Source organism: Rhinopithecus roxellana, chromosome 6 (genome assembly GCF_007565055.1).
Source record: "Rhinopithecus roxellana isolate Shanxi Qingling chromosome 6, ASM756505v1, whole genome shotgun sequence".
Taxonomy (NCBI): domain Eukaryota; kingdom Metazoa; phylum Chordata; class Mammalia; order Primates; family Cercopithecidae; genus Rhinopithecus; species Rhinopithecus roxellana.
The window spans coordinates 15,260,263-15,284,758 of record NC_044554.1 but is presented as its reverse complement, the minus strand read 5'-3'; the positions used below and the strand labels follow the sequence as shown (position 1 = coordinate 15,284,758).

The 24,496-nt window shown below is 35.0% G+C and overlaps 1 protein-coding gene across 1 annotated transcript in view; it reads right to left on the bottom strand.

Moving 5' to 3' along the window:
* The window catches only part of RELN (reelin), a 521,571-nt gene that overhangs the window by 350,954 nt on the left and 146,121 nt on the right, over positions 1 to 24,496 (bottom strand). The window lies entirely within an intron of this gene.

Genomic DNA, 24,496 nt, shown 5'->3' with positions numbered 1-24,496 from the left:
AGGAAAAAAGTATCTTGGAAATTTGAAATATTATGGCAGAGCTGAAAGACCAATTGAAGATTTGGAAAATATAACTGAAGAAATTACTCAGAAAGTACAAGGAAAAAGAGGTAGAAATAGGAGAAAAAAAAAAAAAAGAAAATTGGAAGATCTGTCCAGAATGTTTAATGTTATGTTGGAGGCATTCCAGAAAAAAATAGAGAAAAGAGAAAACTGAAACAGAAACAGGGTAAATCTTCAATGATATAAAGCAATAAAATTTCCTGGTCCTCAAAAACATGAGTTTGCAGATGGAAAGGCCCACTGAGTTTCCAGCCCAATGGTAAAAACAGAATCATAAAATGTACATCATCAAGAATTTCCAGGTTTCTGAGATCAAAAGGAATACCCCAAACAAGCCTAAAGAAACAAAAGTTTCTTCCCTAGAAAGGGTGAAGAATGAGAATGGCCTTGGGCTTCTCAAGCCACACTGAAAGTTAGAAGGCAGTGCATTATAATTCTGAGGAGCATTGCCTTCCAATTCTAAGGGACACATTTCCAACTTAAAGTTCTATACACAATCAACCTATCATTCAAGAGGGTAGAACTAAAACATATTCAGACCAACAAAGTCTCAAAAAATGTTTCTGTCAACTCAGCAAGGTACTAGAGGATTTTCTCCAAATAACGACAGTGGTAACAAAAGTGGGGTGAGGGTGCAGGTAGTAGAAAAAAGAGAAAGATATAAAACAAAGGCAACTGGAGGTCCAAAGCAGCGGGAGAGACAGAGGGAAACCCCCAGGGTACCACCTGTGCTACAGGCCTCGAGAGCAGCCAGCCACCTCCAGGAGAGTTATTCAAGAGGTTTAAACTGATGGAAACTGTAGTGGGTTTGAATGTGTTGAGAGAAGTTTTATACAATTAGGGGAGGTATAAATGCTTAGAAAACAAAGCAAGTGAAAAGCAAGGCAATTACCAATTCTAGGAAAATAAAAAACTTGGGTTTGGAAAGGAAAAGAAATGACAGTGCAGTATATGACCCGGCTGGGCTGTGAATGGTACTTACATAATTGGCATTGTAGATCATTAACATGACAATCGAATTGTCATTTGTAGAAAGTTAACAGACAATGTCTAAACTAGAAAAAACAAGAATTGGCAAAACAAGCATGTTATTTAGATATACTGAGGAAAATTTAGAAACAATCAGCTAAAAAGAGGATCCCTGCTGTGACCATCAGAGACACACATAACAGGGGAAGTGTGACTTTTATGACTTCTTGGGTGAGACTTATATTTTTTAAGCCACTAAAACTCAGGTTTTCTCTTGTGTACAGTGGAACCTATTCCTAAGTTATACAAATTCCAGAAAGTAGACTTCCTGGCTGATACTGTTTACAGAAAATCTCTACTTTTAATAAATTCCCCACTTTTAATTAATCTCCCAATTCAAACCAAAGGAACTACTTCAATTATCTTACTGTTACCATTGCCCTTCTTTTTTTTTTTTTTTTTTTGAGACGGAGTCTCACTCTGTCGCCAGGGCTGGAGTGCAGTGGCCGGATCTCAGCTCACTGCAAGCTCTGCCTCCCGGGTTTACGCCATTCTCCTGCCTCAGCCTCCCGAGTAGCTGGGACTACAGGCGCCCGCCACCTCGCCCGGCTAGTTTTTTTTTGTATGTTTTAGTAGAGACGGGGTTTCACAGTGTTAGCCAGGATGGTCTCGATCTCCTGACCTCGTGATCCGCCCGTCTCGGCCTCCCAAAGTGCTGGGATTACAGGCTTGAGCCACCGCGCCCGGCACCATTGCCCTTCTATAGTAATTTTTCCCCTCCAAGGCACCCACTCACTAATACTTGTACATTTACTTTCTTTCCCTTCTGCTGACATGCCCGGGGCGTCCTCTGCTCTCATGCGTGCATTTACTCTGCCCCTTGCCCCAAGCGTTATGAAATCAATTACTTATTAAGCTACTAAGTAATGTCATTTCCTCTCATCCTTTTGTCACTCGGGCCTTGAAAGCAATAGGTCATCCATCTTCTTTTCAGTGCAAGGCCCAAATAACTAGGTCTTAACAATCATCACGACCTAAAGCTAGGTCTAATCAACTGGAACCAGAGGAAGGAGGAGAAGACATTTGTGTCAGTTTCTTGCATATGTTGAAATTATTTTCTTTGGCAGAAATATGTCACATTCTTTCTTCGTGACAGTCAGCAGAGCCGATCACAGGACTACACAGCCGGCCAGTGACAAGGCGCGCCAACCTGGCAATCTCGCTATTATCTTAGCACTTATGATTGCAGCACTGCTGGAGGCAGATTACCCTTCCCTCCAGGAAAAAGAAAAAAAAAAAAAAAAAAAAAAAACTTGCCTCTTCTGCATGGATTACAGTGCATGTGCACAGTGTTTGTTCAAAGAATAAATACCGGTCATTGTAGCAATGATAACAATGCCAGAAAAATTCTACTGACACTAGGAGAGTTAACTTTCTCTTCCTTTTCAAAGAAATTAGCATATAATTATATCTTGATTTCTCTTTTTCTGTATAGTTGCTTGCTTCCAAACAAGAAAGGAACTGACTTTCCTTGCTGCATATTAAGCTGTACTATGTTTTTGCTTGGATTGGAATAACAAGGAAAGATAATCAGGTCCATTCTCCCATAGTTACTTAAGCACTTTGAAAGTTACTACTGAAAATAAATGTTAAGGCTTAAAATAAAAACTATTTTGATTTGGCATTAATGGTATTTATTTTAAAAAACTTTATGCAAAAGGTATTTTTAAAAATAATTATTGATTCATATTTAACTAGTTAAATCATATATGAAAATTACAAATGAAGTAGCTGTTTGTTCATTATACCTCTCTCAGTGTTACTTTCTAAAATATATGCTGCTTGTGGGGCAACAATAGAAGCCAATCTGCCTAAATAAAAATAAATTCCCTGTATCTGAAAAATGGCATAGTGTAGAACAACCTATTATTTTTACCTGGTGCATAAAGTCATGTGGAAGAGCCTGGGTTTAATCACAAGAGGTACTGTAAAACACATTTGTGACATCTGTAACCTAACTCACACCCACATGAGAGATTGGTACATCTTATGAATTAAACATAAGTCCTGATTTATGTTCAGTTATCCCTCATATCAAAAACTACAGTTGCAGAGCTGTGTCACTGTGAATTCATTTAATGATATTGATGAGATAGCCTGCACAGAGACTGCAAAGTAACCACCAGTGCATAGCACGGGCCCATAAATCACTTCTGCAGAGTGGCTAAGCAATAAATAACAAGTCATTAATTCATCATAAGTTATGCTAAGAAGCTCAAACTACATATGTACCAGATTGTAAAGAAATGCCTCTGGTACAATGTTAGAAACAGGCAATGTTTGGTGTTAAAACAATTTTAGAAGGGCAAAAATTCATTGAGCACAATTAATTCCTTACGGATTTCCCTTGGCAAACATACACCAACACTGATTTTTAAAATCAACCCCCAAAACTTCCTTTCATCCGGAAGTAAATACATGTCAGGTATTAAATCCAAACCAGCTTTTTTCAGAGCCCAAATTATGAATCTATCAAATGAATGATATAATGGTATTGGCATAAAGCCCTTGGATAAGCTAATAGCATTTCTGTAAAGAATAAGCTGGTGAGAATGATGCTAGTTATTCAAATGGCTTTGCCTTGTTGCATCCATAGGATCTGTAAAAACAGAGAGATGTGGCCAGAGTCACTGTTTTCTTATGTGGATGAGAAAACATTTGCTTTCAGGTGACTTTCACTAACCCAGATGACTTTCACTAACCTGCTAGGTGACTTTTACTTTCACTCCTTAGGGTGACTTCCCCAGTCATCCACCTTCTAGTCAGCACTCCCCTAAGCGTCCATTCTCCCCAGACCCTCAGAAACTGAGTCCCTAAAACTGTCCAGGACTTCATTATCTGGCCCCTTCTTGCCCTTCTGACCTTGTGCACAGAGTGTATGTCACACATTGAGCTGTCCTGCCCCCTCAACTCAGAATCCTGCTTTCTGCCACATTGCTGCTGAAGTTTTTCAAACAAATTCATTTCCAGAGTTATTCTTCCCAGGCGATCAGTGGGCAATTGAATGGAAATGTTAGAATAGCAAGTTAAATGAAAGTGGTGACTCTAAAGATAAGAACCTCATGTACTTGTTCAGACAGGTAAGGGAGATATTTTGAGGGAAGAAGAGTCTTCTATTGCAGTTTATAGCTGGCTAGCACTGGATTTCCCTGGTCTGTAGTATATTTGCACACATATGACAAAGGCCAATCTTTTCTTTTTCTTACTACTTTCAGATTTAAGTCTTCCCTGAATTAATCTGTAATCAAGTAACTCCAAATGAGCTCTCACCAGCAAAGAGTGTTTATCTGATCCACTATGCAGAATGTCAATACAAGAAGACTAAATACAGTAGCGTTTTAACTATATTCCATTTCAAGCTTATATCTAATTTTCTGCCTAATATCACCTTAGGCCTCTTTTGTCATTACTGCATTCTAATTCTTGCTTATCTTATATCAGTGTTTAAAATTGCTCCCTCTCTAGATACATTTGCTTGAATGTTTAAGCTCAATTTTTTCCTAGTTATTTCCTGTCTCTAACAATCTCCAGACACCTTTTAAATTTTGTCTTATTCTTCATTGGTGTTTTGCAACAAACATCTCTCCATTTAGTATCATCTGAGAACTTCATTAGCTTGCTCTTTTCCCTCTGTTTTAGGTCAATGATGAGGATGTCAATGTAGATACTACATTTGTTTCCCTAGAAGGTCACTGGAAACCCTTTCTCTTTCCACATATCAATACTTGGCCAATTGCCTTTTATGATCCTCTGGCTAGTCTCTCTCCCACCTCCATTATGTGGTAACACCCACATCCTTGTCAATTTGAAGTTTCTCAGTAACACTGCATGGGAAATGAGAAAAGTTATTGCCAAGTGACGGTGCTTTGTGTACTTATAGTTCCTAACACCCAGGAGTATCAAGGTGGCATACACTTAAGCAATTCTTCATGAACTTTTCTCTGAAATAAATTAGGAAAATGCTAAATAAGAGTAACTTTATCTTCAGATGGAGAAGCTGAAGCAGAGAAGCCAATCACGTCAGAACTTTAATGAGTCTAGGGAGGCTGAGGCAGGAGAATGGCGTAAACCTGGGAGGCGGAGCTTGCAGTGAGCTGAGATCCGGCCACTGTACTCCAGCCCGGGCGACAGAGCGAGACTCTGTCTCAAAAAAAAAAAAAAAAAAAAAAAAAAAAAAAAAAAAAAAAAAAAAAAAAAAAAGAACTTTAATGAGTCAATCTGACTACTTTCGTCTTATACTTAAGGAGAGAATATAATTTTAGAATATTTATAATTTTTGTACATACATATATATGTACATACAATAATGCTTATTTGGACATAACCGAACGACTGAACTTTCTACATAAGGAAAATTTCCAGATGAATCCAGAAAACTGAATTTTATGCCATGAGCACAGCAAGAAAATCTTAAACATGGAGCACAAGTAATATTGCATCAGGAAGATCTACAAGAAAAAGAGGAAAGCTTGAAGACTTTTCTGTTTTTTTTTTTTTTGTCTTCTTTTTCTCTACTGTTCTAGTGTAACATGCCATTCTGACTCCTTAAATGAATCACAAGACCATATCTTCTTTCTCTTATTTAAAGTTTTTCTTTTCTTTTTCCCCCAGAAGTTTTCCTAAAAACTCAACTCAGTACATATTAATTAATTTATTAACCTATTTCCATATACATGGACCCCAGATGACAGTATTTTTCAGAGTTTCTTTTCTCATTTTCTTTCTTTACCTTTACATATAGTGGTAATCAACTTTGTGTGGTCATAGGAAGAGCATTGGTTAAGGGCCTGAATCAACTCAGGATAAGCCTGAGCTGGAATCCTGCACTTATTACTCTATCAACTATCTGTGTCAGGAGAAAACTATTTAAACATGTCAAGCACCTCTGATTTCCCAACTGCAAAATGGGCATAATAACACTGCTTATTCTTAACACTGTTGTGAAGACTAAACTAGAAGAATGAGGCAATGAGCCTAACAGAGTGGATGGCAACACAGAGAAGACATTTAGAGAGTCACATATGTTTAAAGAAAACGAAAGACGAAAGATGGATCACCTGACAGATTTTTTCTGATTTGGAAGTTTATTCTGATTCACTTATGATTAAAGATTGAATTCTAGTTAGTGCTATATACTTAACAAATGTCTTTATTGGAAAGAATATAGTTATCTGCAAGTAAGCCTGTTCCAGAAAACCAAGAATATAAGGTCACGGTTCATATACATCAATAAATCCAAATGAAACCTCCCCATCTTCATCAGTATTCAAGGATCAGTGTTGTGCTCTTCAAGTGCTATGCTTCGCTTCCTTGGCCACATTATTAATATATGATGGAACAGATGGAGAGCAGAAGGGTCAAGCTCAGCCTGCAATGCCGTCTGAGGGCCCAGAGAATCATGGAGTGAAGGTTCATCATGGTGTGATGAACAGGGAAGTAGAAACCTTGGGTTCTACTGTGGGCTGTCACCATGTAGCTCTGTGACATAGAGCTCACCCCTCTCTGGGCCTCAGTTTCCTCATTTTTAAAGTGAGAGTTTAGGCCTATCTAGCTACCATTAGAACTTGAAATTGTGCTAGGCCAAGAAAACTTTGCTCTTGTCAATACGTCTATTTAGCAATGCTTCTAAAAAGATAGTATTATCCAAGCTAATTTATGCATCTTTGTCCAGAGGAAGGGACAGTTGCAAAGTCAATTAGGGATGGAAGAAGGTACAGAAACATGGGCAATCTTAAGACAATACAAAAATATGTTGAGTCTTTGCTGTATAATTTTCCATTGTCAGCTTTCAGCTGTTCAACTGTCATTCAAGCAACTTTATATACTGAAAATATTTGTTCATGGAAGTGATTGAATTTGTAGAAATGCAGACAAGTATTGTAATAAGCTATCATAGAGCTATTTCTTGAGTCAATTTTGCTATGGAATTTTTTTCCATCTTTAAACATTTGAGACATTCGGCTATCAGCCATATAGTCACATGCTGTTTAAAATTTAAACTTGTAAGGTTTAACACATAATGAATCAACATTTTATACTTTCCAGGCAAATAAAATAAATCTTTGCTCATTGATGAGGCTTCTAAGACAAGTAGGTCGGTGGACATCTTTAGGATGTAATCTTCCTCAGATTTAAAACCGTGTGACTTGATACAAGAAACAGAATTATCTATGAAAATTTAAAAAGATGAGTATCATTATGTTTCCTGCAATTTTATTAATTTCAACACTTGATTTGCCAGTGATTCATACTTCTCCATCAAATACTGTTATTGGACATTTTGACAATTTTATATTTAAAAATAGAACTTCTACTTACAGATTAGCATTATGAGCTGTGGAAAGTAATTCTTGTGATCTGGCAGAGGTGTACTAAAGTGCTGTAATAACAGTTTTGGTAGACCCTTTTTAAGACAAATGTCTATCCCCTAAAGACTTTTTAAAATTGACACACTGAGGTATGTTACTCTGAAAATCTCCATGAGAATGCAACATTTCTTGTAGACATGAATTGTCCAAGACTGTGTCCATTCCCACCCAGCATTGCTGTGCTGAAAAGCTCTGCGTAAATGGATTTGAATCAACAAAAATGTATTTCAAGGGTTTTTGATACTTAAATCCCTGACTACATCTTTCATTAAAACACTTATTTTTTAGGTTCAATCATGTAAGATATCTAGTAAGTTAAACTGTCATATGTCAAGTCCTCTAAAATAGAAAAAAAAAAAAAAGGCACTTCCAATTGCTTTAGAGTTTTATCTTCATTTTCTTAATGTCAAATTAGCAAAAGAGGAATATAGCTTTCAAGATAGGTTTCACTGGCTGGGTGCCGTGGCTCACGTCTATCATCCTAGGCCAAGGTGGGTGGATCATTTGAGGTCAGGAGTTCAAGGCCAGCCTGGCCAACATGGTGAAACCCCAGCCCTACTAAACACACAAAAATTGGCTGGGCATGCCGGCACGCACCTGTAATCCCACCTACTCAGGAGGCTGGAGCAGGAGAATCCCTTGAACCAAGGAGGCAGAGGCTGCAGTGAGCCGAGATCGTGCCACTGCACTCCAGTCTGAGCAACACAGTTAGACTCCATCTCAAAAAAAAAGGATGTTTCATTACATTAAAAAAATTTTAATGTAAATATTTTATTTTTCATAAAAATACAAAAAGATCAATATGCACACAGTATCTCCCAAAAGAAAACAATGAGATTTACAGTGGTTATCCAGAACCATCTTTCTCCAGAAACACACACACACACACACACACACATAACTAACGCCTTCCTACAGGATTGATATAACATAGGTTCTACATGAAAATAATTTTATCTAACATTGCAACCATAATTCCAGGGATCTGTAAGACCAACATTCTCTATTCTCCTTTCAGTGGGCCTTGAGAGGCTTCTCCAAACTTGGGGATCATGTAAGCTACAATGACACTGATTTCTTGAAGATACATCCCATAATTGCTCCTTGAGTCTTCCTCTTGGAATAGAACTGCTAACTCACAGACCACCATTTTGTAAAACAGCTCAGATTATTTTTCCTTGCTTAATATTTCTTTTTTTTCCTTGAGACGGAGTCTTGTTGTGATGCCCAGGCTGGAGTGCAATGATGCGATCTTGGCTCACTGCAACCTCCACCTCCCAGGTTCAAGCGATTCTCCTGCCGCAGCCTCCCAAAAAGCTGGGACTACAAGCATGCACCACCATGCCTGACTGATTTTTGTGTTTTTAGTAGAGACGGGATTTCACCATACTGGCCAGACTGGTCTTGAACTCCTCACCTCAAGTGATCTGCCCGCTTCGGCCTCCCAAAGTGCTGAGATTACAAGCATGACCCACCACACTCAGCCCCTTGCTTATATTTCTTTATGTTTGTCCACATATTGATTCTGTTTTCCACTCTTCTGCTTACTCATGTATACAGGATCACAATTTATTCACATCAAGTCAGCATTTCACTCTCTGGAACAGTTTTGTGTCCCCCATAAACTTGAATATTTCACTGTAAATCCTCACTTCTAGGTGATTTATAATCCATGAATTGAGACCAAGGACAGGCAGATACCCAAAAGAGGAGGACAAGGATCTAAATATGTGGCCAGGACCTCTCTATTTGAGATAATGCTCGCTTTTAATTTAGCAAAAGCAGAGATGGAGGTGAAAAGACTTTTACTCAGGTGAAAAGGACTTTAAAGGCTCTCCTAAATGGTAAAAATTGTTAATATTAATCATGCTCACATTTATGTTTGTACAAGAAACCATGATGCCAAAGAAGACATCTGTAGGATTTCCTTTGTGAAATGCTTATATTTATTTTAAAATTTTACTTTCTCAGTGAAGACTAAATAGACTATAGAATAAAAGGTGCGGTGGCTCACGCCTGTAATCCCAGCACTTTAGGAGGCTGAGGCGGGCAGATCACCTGAGGTCAGGAGTCTGAGGCCAGCCTGGCCAACAAGATGAAACCGCGTTTCTACTAAAAATACAAAAACTAACGAGGTGTGGTGGTGTGTGCCTGTAGTCCCAGCTTTTTGGGAGGCTGAGGCAGGAGAATTGCTTAAACTGGGAGGCAGAGGTTGCAGTGAGCTGAGATCGCACCACTGTACTCCAGCCTGGGTGACAGAGTAAGACTCCATCTCAAAAATAAAGAAAAAAAAAAGTGAATTTACATAATACAACAAAGCCAAGTCTCACTTTTTAAAAAAAGATCAATATGCAGGCACAATCACCTATCAATCACACTAGTGATTCCACTAACTTATGTTCTCTTATGTTACCTTACAAAAGAAAAAGTGGGAATTTTATATTCAAAGTATACAGTTAAAAATAACAAAAGATTTTTTTAAAATAAAAGGATCAGACTAAGAGGTTTACTCATTATTAATTAACACTAGTTAGTTGCAAGGCTATGCATTCCAGGGAACTTTGGAAAAGAGACAAAATGTGTTGCTTTTCGATTGAATTAGTGTGCCTTACAAAATAAACATTTAAAAGGCATTTATTGAAATTCAACAATGAAACAGAAAATATTGCAAAATGAGAGACAATGTTTTCTTAATTAATGTGATGACTGAGTAATTAGAATAGTGATAGGAACCTGGCATTATCTTAACTTACGAGTAATTATGAAACATTATTATACAACACTCTTACTGTTAAAAGTTGAAAAGTTAACTACTATTAGTCTTTGTGATACTGGCCTTGATACAAAAATCATATACAGTTTTATGCATACGTCTGAGCTTTTCCATTTTATCAGGGTGACTTCATAGTTAACCTTAACATAAAAATAACATACTTTCATAATGAAAAGAGCATTAGTTACAAGGTTGTTCTTCACAAAGCTGTACAATAGTGAATATTGGAAACAAGCAAAATGTCCAGAAATAAGAGAATGATCATAAATATATTATAATACATCCACCTAGAAGTTGAGCCAGATGATGTTGTAGATGCATATTTATTGGGGAAACACTCATAATGTAATGTAATGTTAGGGTTTTTTTCAAGCTAGGTTAGAAAATAGAATGTATAATAGAACACCAAGTTTGTAAAAACTAAAATTGAAAACACACTTATTTATTTATTGGGAAACATACATAATATAATGTTATTTTTTTTAAAGCTAGGTTAGAGAATAAAATGTATAAGAGAAGCTCAAGCTTGTAAAAACTAAAATTCAACACACACACATATCTAGAGAAATATACCCCAAGATACATATTGTTCTTATTTCTGGGATAGTGGAGATATGCATATGTGTGTGCATATGTGCAGGTGTCAGTGTAACTGTGCATCTCTATACATACATAAATATTTGCTTAGCTGTATTTTATATATATAGGCATTGCTTTCATAATCAGAAGGTAAAATTAAAACTCATTTTAAAATAAGTTGTACTGTCAAGTTTAAATATTAAAATCAACTCTGTTTATGACATATATTTATTTACTGAAATTCTTTTAAATTATAAGTCTAAACTAAGACATTTTGCTTTCTAACCCAAATGTGAAATACAGAAAGACAAAAAAAAATTAACTCAATACTTTTACACAAAAAACAACAAAAACAAAACTCAGAAAGATACAATGTCTGAAACAGTTGGTAGTGGGGTAAGTATATATTCCAGATATCACAACCCTTGGATTAAACAACTTAACTTTTTAAAGAAAAGCTTGGTTGGGAGTTACCGAAGTACAATATGGAATTGAAGTTACAGAATAAATACTCTTCAAGAGAAGTCTCTGATTCCCTTTGATCTTTGGAGAGGTCATCTCCTCATGCTCCAAATGAGCCATTTAAAAATCCTCCCTTACTATATATTTGTATGAGATATCTGATTGTAGAACAAATCTGAAATACATAGAATGAAATATTTATTTTGCTTTTCAAATAATGAAATATTTGAAATATTTGAAATATTCAAATGAAATAATGAAATATTTGAAAAGCAAAATATAGTATTTAAAAATCAGGAATTATTTTCACTGATCAGAATTAAAAATCACTGATCAGAATAAAAATCAGAAATCCTTTCACTGATGCCTTAGAGCAGTTATTCATGCTTTCAGTTTCTTTTAATAAGTTTCTATTTTCCCTAAGTCCACAATTACTGCTTTAATTCTTAATATCCAAGATCTTTAAACAGAAATGAACACTAAACCCTTGCTCCTATTTATAAGTTCTGGTGATGTATGAATATAGATTTAATTGTTCATTTACAAAATATGCAATATAAAAATCTCTATAAAACTATCCATTTCAGCATATCTTTAAAAATTTATCCAATGTGGCATTTATTATAAATAAGGAAGTCTGAAAAATATCAGATATTTCATTTAATATCTTAGGGCTAAATAATACCATTTAAAATTCCCTCAGATAAATTTATCTGGATTTATTTATAAAATTATAAAAGTAGTAATAGCATTTCATTTTAACACCAGAAAATAATCAATGCCATAGTTGGCATGATACTTAAAAGACCTGATGTTTTCACCTAACGTGATTGTAAGGTACATTTTTCTGTTCCATCTTTCCTTCCCACACACAAATTCATTCCATGTCAAATCCCTTAAATTCCTCTTTTGAAGTTTAAAATTAATTCCCATGATTACTTTTCAATAATCCTCCATCTTCTAAAAATGCAAAATATGTTTATAATTTCTGAGAAATTAGATGACATCCCAAATATCCTATGTGAGTATGTGCTATGCTTTTAAAAAGAAAAACACTCATTCTTAAGAAAAAAATAACCTATTAATCAAGGAGTCTGCTTCTGTAATTAATAAGAACAAGGTAACAATTTGCTTTAAGTGTCCATTCATAATGTTAAATCAGTGTTAAATTATAAAGAATTTCCATGGAAATATACAAGACATCCACCTTGATTCTAAATGAAATTCATTATGAGCAGCTCTATTATACTGAATGGCAAATGTATTCTTAATAATGAGGCACTTGATGTGTTATTCAGAACTGAGGTTGACAAGAAAACCACTTAGCTTCATTTTCTAATAATATTATAGCAAGTAACTGAAAAAAGCGCGCACGCACACACACACACACATTTAATTTTGAAAGGAAAACTTTAAAGCATGTTTATCAAACCTCTAAAAAAATTTTTATTCATTTATTTTTTAGTGTTTTACTTATTTGTAAAAAAAAAAAAAGTCATATCAAGAGTAATTTAAACAATACCGAACTTTTAAAATATAACATTTTCTCTGTAGATTTGTCTAAGGTTTTGCTATTTTACAAGCTCATCTTGCCCTTACCATCAAAAGTCCATAACAACAGATGCTACAATAATTAAAAACCTATCACTATAGACTCTTCCATCACATTACAGACTAGGAAAATGAAGGAGGTTTATGGGTGTCCTTGTCTGACTTTATCCACCTCTTCGTGGTTGATGTGTAGGCTTTAATGTGTATCCTTGCACCTCTCCTTCGGCAGGAAGCCTGTCTCTGGGGATCACTTGCAGAAAATAGGACGTTGAGTCCATAATTAAAGTAATCTCTTTCCAGGCAGATGCTGCAGTTGGCTCTGCTATCACATATTACAAAAGGCATCTTGAGGGTTATAAAATGTGCAGCAAATAGCTTTGGAGATGAGAAACAGCAATTTTTCATCTAATTTTGATCCACAGACATGTAAGTACTGTATTGCTACTTTTTGGTTTTGAGCCAATAACTATTATGGTGCTGAGATGAGCCAGGCGGTAACCAAAATTAAAGAATACTTTAGCTTTTATCCTCAAAGTGAGAAAAGCTCTTTTGTAACCATCTTTGCACTTAGCAAATAAGGATGCCATCTCAAATCTGAGCATTAATGCCTGCAGGCAGATTTAGAAGAAAGGCTTATATGGCTTAGCTTTACAGCCACACTTTCAATATATTTACTTAGGTTAAAACCAGGGGTTGATTAAGGGACCTACCATCTTTGCTCCTTTGCAACTACAGTGTACATTTTTAATTAGACGGCTTTTCGCTGTTTATCTTTCCTGTAAAATTTAGGACATTGCTCTTTGAAATATATGTCAGCCCGGATAACGAATATGCTCATGCTATTCGTAATCCCTTCTATAAATACTAATAGTGGAAATACATGCAGGAGATTTGACTAACACATTTTTGTTTCCAGCTTTGAACTCGTCAATGTGGATAACCAAAACCTCACTTTAATATTGTGAGGTGCTAAAATACAGATGGAAATAATAATTTTATTTAATATTTCTCAGTGCTAAATAAAACATCAATATGCACTGATTTAATTTTAAATAGGTTATCTTATAATTCCAGAAAAGACGTGGCTTGCATTTTTTTATTTCCTCGAATTGTTTTTCTTTTAACTTTGTGATTCGTGTAAACAAAGTTTTACATGAATTCATGCCATCAATTTAAAAATATTATTAATATTAACCTTTTAAATTTTATATTAGTCTAAATAGCATTCACAAACCATAAAAATCTAATTTAATAATATTTATACTCTAGCACGTTTAAACCTTCATAATATTTAGAAGAGGAATGTATGCAATGTCATTTAAATTAGTAAAGAAAATCAACTGCAAATCAAAAATTCAAATTATTGATAAAATTCTGTTAAATTACCAAATTGGTATTTTCAGAGCACCTCAGATACTGTAATATAAAGCTAGCTGTCACCAGTGCATGCCTAAAGGTAGAAATGGCAGAGTATAAACTCTAATTCTATAACATAATCTTCTGGCATATTCGTGCATTTTTCCACTCACGTAAGCATGTATTCACTCATCCATTCAACAACTAATGTTTAAGGAATTACTTTGCCCAAATATTTTCATAATACTACCTGCAATTGAAATACTAGAGATACGTACTGAGTATTCTGCCACCTGAAAGACAGGTTTCAATTTTGTATGTTTCCTTCAGCTTAGTCCACACGCGGGTTATTTCGTTCTTAGGTAATTGCCCTTTTATCCCTAATAATTTTTTACTTATTTTGTCTGTTATTACTATAGTAACACTAGCCTACCTTTGGTTAGCACTGGCCTGGTATGTTTTTTTCCATCTCTGTACTTTCAGTGCTTTTGTGCCATTGTGTTTAGTTTCATCTTTCAGAAACAGCATATTGCTGTATTTTTGTAATTGTATTCTGAAAGTCACAGTGTTTTGCCTGGTGAATTTAATCTGTTTATATTTATTGTAATTGATAATTTACTTAAAATTATTTGTTATATTATGCTTTATACGTCTATGATTTTTTAATTTGCCCTTTTCCTTTATTCTGATGTTTTAACTAACTGTTCTTTAATCCTTTGCCCTTCATCTCCCTATTTTTGAAGTTACAATTTTATTTCTGTTCTTTACATTTATATTTTTAACAACCAACTGAGCCCATAACCTTCCTGCAAAATAATTTGATGACATTAGAAAACTTTAATACTGATTTCCTTTTTCCTCCAAAGTATACATTAATGTTGCTTCATATATTTTAGTTATATGTTGCCTTTAAATTCTATCCTAAAATAATTATTGGTATATATGTTATACATAAATTTATTTGCATGTAAAATGCTGAGAGTTTCTAATGTTCTTACTAATTTCTTTACTCACTATTAATTATTGTATCACACTACAATTTCTTATATCCCACACTTTCCTTCTGGGTTTGTTTTTACTGAAGGACATCCTTTAAAAATTTGCTTTAACATGGGCTATGTGCGGTAAAAATATCAAAGTGTACTTTTTTGTACAGTTTGATATCGTGTTTTGTTTTCACACCTAACTGATACTTTACCTAGGTACAGAATTCTAGGAGGACAATTCACTTTGATGATATTGTTCCATTGTCTTCTGGCATCTCTTGTTGCTGATGAGACCACTGTCAGATTAAATTTATAGGTAATCTGTCTTTTCTATTTTGTCACCTTTGATGTTTTCTGTCTTTGATATACTGAAGGCTTATCATGACCTGTATCAGTACTAATTTATTTTATCTGGCTTACATAGAAAACACACACATCTTCCTTAGTTCTAGAAAATTTTCTGCCATTATCTCTTCAAATGTGTCTTACTATTTTTATTCTCTCCTTCTAAAACTTCCATTAGTTGTTAATTTCTTCACTTAGAGTTCTGCACAGATTACTAATGTAAAGCTAGATTCCACATGTTGAGGGTTTTATCTTCTTATAAGTACCTTATCTTGACCAAAGGCTCCACTCAGATGACAAAATTCTTTGCTGTTTTCCCAGTCAGGCTTCAATCAGTGGGCCCAGTTCCAGCTCCCTCTCCTTTCTTATCTCCTGCTGTCTTTTAAGAGGCTCCTGACAATAGCTCCAGGCCGCACCTAGGTTAAAACTCCAGATCTAGGACCTAAATCAGGTTTAAGAGATGTGTAGGCCACCACAATGTCAGTTCCTATTTCTTGACCCAGCTTTGATATCTCTCCTTTCTTCTTGAAACCAGTGTTTTCACTTTCTTTCAAAACACTGTGTGTGTGTGTGTGTGTGTGTGTGTGTGTGTGTATTTGCTTCATTTTAGCTACAGTTGCTATTTTATTTCAGTGGGAAGCATTTCTGCTATGCCAATTCAATCTTCCATGATGCCAGAAATCCTCTATGAATATATTTTTATGTGTTTGAAATTGTACCACAGAAACAAATATTTTGTTTATGTCACTTGATATTCTAAGCATCTCTCATTGCTATACTATCTTCATAAATACTAATTTTTAAAAGCAATACAAAGTGGTAGTATAGGATGGCGGTTTAAAGAACACGTTTTAGATCAAAACACACCTGTCTTTGTGAGTTCTTGAAGCTCTTCCTTCAATAACAGGTGGTTCTAGGAGAGTAAAGGAACTTAGTAGGCTGCCTGGTATACCAGTACTCAATAATTAAAGTTTCTTTTTTTATTATTATTACTATTATTACCATCATTATCATAAAATAGAGTTTCAAATTCCATTAATGTTCATTTTCATATTAATAATTAGTCTTCCAGACTAGCTATTTTTTAATATTAGGTACATGACAGTAAGTTTTCATGCATAAGGGCACATTTGAAAAGATGCAGAATCTAAAACCTTGTAGCAGGGAAGTGGAAGATCAGCAAGGGGAAAGCAGTGACTGAGATCCAGGCACAGGGGCAGGCAGAGGAAATGCATTAGCCCAAGACAGCTAAAGAGCAGCACTAAGTCCTGGGCACTGTAAGGGATGATAACTCACTTGTCATATTTGGCTACCATTGCCCATAAAATAAAAAACCATAGAAACTGTTGCACTGGCAAATAAAACTAAAATGAACAATTAGGTAAACAGCCCTTGCCATCTTACTTGGTGAGTTTATAAGTTATGATGGTTCAAGTTCACATAACAATGGCAAAAAACTTAGTTTTGCTTTCTTCCTTCTATGTGTCCTTTGAATTGCATGGTTAATTTCCGTAAATGTCACGGTAATATTTGTGGAAAAGATAACTCAACAGATTATCTAATCTTATGCGATACAACAGAACTTTCTGTAATAATGGAAATGTTCTATATTTGTGCTGTCCAATAAAATAGTCACTAGCCATATGTGGCTACTGAGAACTCAAAATATGGCTGGTACAACTGAGGAACTGAATTTTTAATTTAATTTTAATGAAATCAAACTTAAATAGCCACACGTGGCTTATAGCTATCACGTTAGAAAGTATGGTGCTAAACAAATTTTAGAATGTGTGTATGTGTGTGTGCTTATGTGTGTGCTATGGTTTAAATGTGTACCTCAAAGTTCGTGTGTTGGAAACGTAATCCCCAATGCAACAGTGTTGAGAGGCAGGACCTTTAAGAAGTGATTAGGTCATGACAGCTCTGCCATCATGAATGGATTAATGCCATTATTGCAGGAGTAGAGTAGGTACCTCAGGAGTGGGCTCCTGATAAAAGGATGAGATGGGCCCCTTTCTTCTTTCAGGCATGTTCAGTTTCTGCCATGTGATGCCTTCCACCACGTTATGACACAGGAAGAAGTCCCTCACCAGATGCAGCCCCTTAATCTGGAACTTCCTAGTCTCCAGAACCAAGAGCCAAAAATCTTCTATTGTTCATAAATGATCCTGTCTCAGGTATTCTGTTACAGAAGCACAAAACAGACTAAAACAATGTGTGTGTGTGTGTGTGTGTGTGTGTGTGTGCGCGCGCGCGTGTGTATACACACATACATATCTATATATCTAAATAGGTCACAGAGGACAAAAGTTCTTTAAAAATTTCTTATCTGAAAGAAGCAATCAGTTTTATTTCACATTTGTAATAAGGCCTTAGTATACAGAGACTTTACTAAAAATAGAGTTTAATAATATGCTGTTGCTAGTATCCAAATAACTATACTGGCAAACCACAGCGTTCTTGCTGCCATGGGAAAAATGTATTCACCTGTTTCTCAGACGTCTTTGTCATCAATGTTTTTGACTGTGTAGGCAGTCTGGAAAAATGAAATTTCACATTTCTAAAACTGGTTTAATCAATTCTAATAATAGGGAAATAACCCAAATCTCTGCCCACACCTCATTTTAAAAATTTCTACTAGATTTAGAGAATGTTTAATAATTATAACAGATAAAAATTTTAGATTTACTGACTTTGGTCTTTTTGCTTTCACAAATGTCCTATGTGGTTTCAAGTAAGAAGTGCCAAGTACAATAGTAATCCCACCTTAACCACAAAGCCTTGTAATAAGGAACATCTTGCGGATACCAAGTTCAGCCCATTTACTTGAGTGATCTCCATAAGTTCTCACACCATTACATTACATGAGAGGAAAAGAAAGGAACAGGTTGTTTTGCTATAGCTTTTTATTTTTATTTCTTTTGCTTCTGGGCTCAACATCAGGAAAAAACTAACATTTTTCTCTAAAAAATAAAAAAGCAGAGATTAAAAAAGGAAGAATAGCAAATCTGCTAACACAACTATTTGCTGCAGCATAAAATTCCATAGAAACAGGTACATCTTTGGACCCTCGTTAAAAAATATTTTATTACTGGAATAGAAGATTTTCCCACGGTAAAGCAGTTCCATTTCTCTGATGGTCTTATGATTTTGATGCAAAGCAGCATCCTGCGGAGATGCCAGAAGATTCCCCTAATATAACCTGTGCTGTTTATACCATGACTTCTTGGAAGGAGGAGGAGACAGGAAAGGAGAAAAGAGGGGGGAAAATGAAGGGAATAGCTTTGCTCACTGAATGTCTTAAAATAGATATGTTGTACAATTAATATAACAAAAATAATTTTTTCAAGCCCTCTTGGAGATGTATTGACATATTTTATCTCAACCATACTTCCTAAAATTAAAAACTAAATCCCTAGGAAGCATTCTGACCTCAAGCATTTGACCATTTGCCAAAGTGTTGACACATAAGAACACACATTAGTCCCTGAACTTAGACTTTCTCCATGTTCATGCCTAACTGGCTATTTAAATGTGATGAAAAACAGGGGCCTATGAGGAAGTAAGAACTATCAGTTAGGATCCTAGTTATTTACCTTTAAGGCTAGACAATATTTTTTTATCTTGTCATATAGAGGTATATTTTTGAGCAGCACTGAAATTGTCTCAAGTTGGGAGATGTCCTCTTAAAAACAGAAAACCAGAGCGTCAGGAAAAAAAAAAAAAAAAAAAAGACATGATTTAAAAGAAAGATGAAATTTCCCCTTTAGAAAACAGCATATCCAGTTTTATCTCAGTGCATAGGTACAATCATTTCAGACTTAAATGGGAGGTAATTGATTTTTGCAGTAAGCTATGTACACATGCAGTAAGCTATGTATAATCTAGAAAGTAAAAGAACATTTGTATGCATCCATTGTTGGCATCTTTATCCATAGGTATGAATACACTTCCAATAAACACACCCATGGGGGAATCCCTGATCTTATTTCAAATGTTTAAGTAACAAGGCAAATACATCTGTGATGTGTCCGTCTGATGAATGGAAATAAATGGGCAACCACACTATATTTTCTCAAGAATTCTCCAGACAGTCTTGAATGGCTCTCATCAAAAATTAAAGGCATCTGAGATACACTCAAGGCAGCACTTCGAATCTCTGCATCTGTATTATTATTTTGAGCCTGGCAGGTGTTCAGAAAGTGCTAGTGTCTTCAATTTTTTAAATGATTTTTTTTTGCCTTCTTGTTTAGCATATTTTAAGAAAACCATCCCTCTAGGAGATACTTCCTTTAACATATCAAATGTTCAAATATGATCTTCTTAATATTCCTCTTTGCTGACCTAAGTTCATTATTTGTCCATGCTCAGTATCTTAAATAGAATACTGCTTGGTTTATTCTGTTTTCAGTTTTGAGAAAGTTCACATAAGATTAAATCATCACTAATTTAGGCACAAATCTGATCTTCTTTTATGTTCCATTTTAATCCTAATATTATGCTAGTATCTCTGTCTAGACAGTTAAACCTAAACCTAATTGTGATGAATTTTGCGTGTAATTCACACATTCCCCATATGAAATCCCCTTGCGATGAAGGATAGGATATGATCAATATCCACATATCATACATAACAATATCAAACCCATGTTCTTCATATTTCAGAATTTTAAAGTGGCACCTCTCATTATTTGAATGAATTCAATAATATTCCTATATTCACACAGAGATAGATTTCAAAAGTAGATAGGAAACACATGTGGGTCACCTGGAAAACTTAGAGAGATTCCGATACCATACTGTAAACTCTTATTTAATTTTCATTGTATGACTATTGTATTTTACCATGATAAAATAGACAAGTGATCATTATAAAGGCAAATGGAGTGAAGTAGCAAAATCACCTGCTTTGAAACCAGACTGCCTTTGAATCCAGGCTGTGTCACTCACTAGGTGAGTTACCTTAGGCCAGTGATTTAACATCTCTGTCCTTCAGTTTCCTCATCTGCAGACTGAGATAATAATAGTACTGACTTTACAGAATCACTGAGAATTAAATGGATTAAAAGAGGTAAATAGAATAGTGGCTGGCACACTGTAAATTTTCAAAAATATTATTAATGTTATAGTTGTTATTTTACAACCCCCTTTCCCTGGTAGTTTCTTGCTAATTTTTAGGGTTAGATAGTTTGGAGATTGACTTTCTTTCTTCTTTTTTTCCTTCTCTCTTTCCTCCTCTCCCCTCTTCCTCCTCCTTCTTCTTCTTTCCCTTCCCCAAACCCCTTGGGACTTGGGGATAGGGGACTGATATCCAAGAAGTCTGGATGATTAACTGCCTCTTTTAACTTGAGACTTACTAGTCACTAAAGACTATAATCAGATATAAAAGTGAAAACAAATTATACTGCTACAGGATCTGAATACCCAGCAAATCTTGAATTAAAATTAATACTTCAAATATAAATTTTATCAACAGGTGTCATAAAAGTAATGATAAAATAATTTTGGTCATTTTTCTACATTTGTACCAGTATAGCCATCACTTTATCCTGAAATCATCCACTCCTCTGTGTCTCTCACTTGATTATTTTTAACAAGAAAGGCCATAAACAGACAGCCCAAATGACTATGTGGCTAAGTGGTTTACCAGTAAAACACAGTTTATTCAGACAACACGCCTCTTACTCTTCACTGGGAAAGGCACACACAGCACATTATATAATCATCTTGAATTTCAGTTCAAAAGCTTCCTAATTCTTACTATGGGATTTTAAAAAAAGGATTTTAAATAGGTAACTAGGGTTTCAAAAATCACAGAGTTTGCATCATACATTGGCTGTACTAAAATGAGATTGCAGAATTGACTGTAGTGTCAATTCAACTGCCAGCATTAGAAAGACCATGTAAATGGTAAATGATAAATGTTCATTTCTGGGTTTCTTCCAGTACAACGCACCATGAATTGTACGACGTTAAAAAATAAACACTGCCAATTATAATTGTAGGATGCCATCAAATGTAAAATACAACCCTACTTCAGAGATGCCAAAATGTATCTTATAATCAATGAAATACAATATTGTATCTTATAATCAATGAAATACAATATCATTATTAGCTACTAACAAATATTTATTAAGAGCATTCTATTGGTCTATAGTTCAGCACTAGAAACTATTAGGTATATAAAAATATTACACACAGTCCCTGATCTTAAACTTCAGTTAGTAAAAGAAAACAAGCGTGTGGAAAATTAAATAATGGTATGAGTTAACTAATAACATCAAAAAGTCATACAGAACATACTACAAAATCATATAAGCATGGCTAAAGTTTAATTTCTAAGAAACAATCTTTCTTATCTTAAAAAGTAAAAGCCTTAATTTTTGAGGTTAATCAGAAAAGAGAATCATGGTATATTTACCTTCAAATGCCAGAGGCTTTGTGTGTTTTTTTTCAGTTTAATATTTAAAATTAACATTGAATATTAGCAGTCCTCTTCAAGGATTCCTGGGCACTTGCTAATTACAGATACTAACTCTTATATATAGCTCTACTGAATATGTAATAAATATTATGGTAAAGAATAAAGGTAAAAAATTACAAAAATTTAGTTCAGAAAATTTCAAATAAATTGCTTCAGTGGCCCATGTTCAATTTTAACTTCTCCTGTACTCTCTCACAAACTGAGTAGGAAGAGATCAACAAAATCATCTTGCCCACAAAGGAAGCAGCTACTCCATGTAGCTTTCAACATTATCATGGCTTATGATAAAAAGGACTTAACCATTTGTCAAGAATGTTAAAAAGTGCAAACTGTATCATCAAAATTATACTGAGAGATATGGGTGAGGATGTGTAAACTTTTTTAGTCAGTAAAAACTCTGACTAAACTGTATTTTTCCAACTAACTGCTAAGAAAACATTGTTTGAATTTAAGACTTAAAATATCTAAATTATTTCTCAGAAGAAAATAGAGTTTTATATCTCAAAAGTAGTGAGATCATAAGCTAACAAATATCAATCTTAAACAGATTCAATTAAAAACATATCTGTTTGGAAGTAGGCAGTTCTTTATTGCTGATATAGATACACTTTGTGTTTTGTCTTTCAAAACAGCAACTTTTATTTTACATTAAGAAGTTATGCATGGCAAGAATTCAATTCATCCTTGCAAGTGCCAATATGCGTACGAGAAAGCATACCAAAAGAGTCAGTGATCACTATTAAGTTAAAGGTAATGACAACATTGACCATCATATAATTCAAGGGGAATTTTCCTTGACAACTTATATAAAAGACACTGTAGCAACTAATGGAGAATCAAAAAGAAATACGAATTTGTCCCTGTCCAATCTAACATAAGACAATAACTTAATTCAAACAACTATATAGTAAAATATAATTGGCACTACAATAGAGTTATAAGCAAAATGTGACTATACACATCAATGTTGTTGTTGATACCTTGGCAAGTTTTACAGAAGAGTTGGAATTTAACACGGGTCTTTAAGAATAGGTAAGATTTTAACAATTGAGGTTGAGACTGAAAAGCATTCCAGGCCAAGGAAAAGGCATGGAGAAAGAAAGTTATAGAATCTGTAGGGAACTGTAGGAAGGCCTGCCAGTTCGGGCTCCACCAGGAGGTTTGTGTCAAGGGAGATAAGAGAGAAGATAATAAACAAAGACATTGGAAGAGCCTTCAAACCTATGCCAAAGGTTTGGTCTTCAGAAAGGAGTTTTAGACTTAGCCAAATTTTGAGTAATCAAGGCTGTACTTTCAGAAGATTAACTGGACAACAATATGCAGGATATACTGAAGGAAAAATGGGCTAGAGGTGAGCAGGCAGACAAGTTACGAAGCTACTGCAATCATCTTAGCAAAATGTACTGGAAGGAAAAGGTTCACTTATAAAAAACTTTCTGAGGGAGAAAATGATGGGTTTAAATATCAACCAGTTATGTGAGATGAGTCTGATGTTGGCAGCTTGGGTAACTCAGAGGATAGGCAGAAAGAGTATGTATTTCAGTGATGTCTGACCCATAGAAACCCCAGACACTGAACTGTTCGTCATCAAGAGGAAAGAAAAGACAGTGGTAAATTTTAGAGTACACAGGTTTTACGGGATTTTGTCTGAGCAGAAAGCCTGAACAGAAAACCATTCAAGATGCCTTCTAGCTCTACTTTGCTTGACTGCCCATAGAACAGCTGTTTCTGAACTGCCTTTGACTTTACACCATTGGCTTACTCATCTATTTGACAAATATTTAGTGAGGGCTGACTATGTGCCAGGGACTGTTCTAGACAGTTGGGACAAATCAGTGAAGAAAACAACAACAACAAAAAAACAAAAAACAGACAAAAAATTCTTGCCTTCAACGGGATTGCATTTTAGTAGGAAGTGACAAATGAGAAACAATGTTAGTAACTAAATAAGTGAAGGATATCATGTATTAGAAGTTTAAAAATGCTATGGGGGGAAAAAGGAACCCCGAATAAGAAGGATGAGGCATGGTGACTGTGGGGTAGGGATAGGGGTTAGGAGTATAGTCTATATCAAGAGATGTCACAGTCACAGCCTTGGAACCATAGTATAGTGTTTACCTAAGGATTCTCTTGAGAACACTGCTCAAAACCTCCTCTAGTTTCCTCTAAATGAAAGCACCTGGGAGAGCTGTTAGGTTCCTATAGAGTACCTGACTTCTGGCCACTACGAATTCCCTAAATGATCCCATTTTCCTCTTGGCACTAGTGGCCAGAAAGCTCAAAGCTAAATTTGTGGTCTTTTTCCAAAAGGTAGGTGAGGCCTTATAGCATTTTGTAACCCATTTTCACCATATTTTCTGAACATTCATTTTCCAATTGCCCTGATTTATTTGATTATTTTTGTCTTTTAAAAATTGATAATATTTATTGCATATATTTACGGAGCACAATGTGATGTTTTCATATATGTTTACATTTGTGATGATTAAATCAAGCA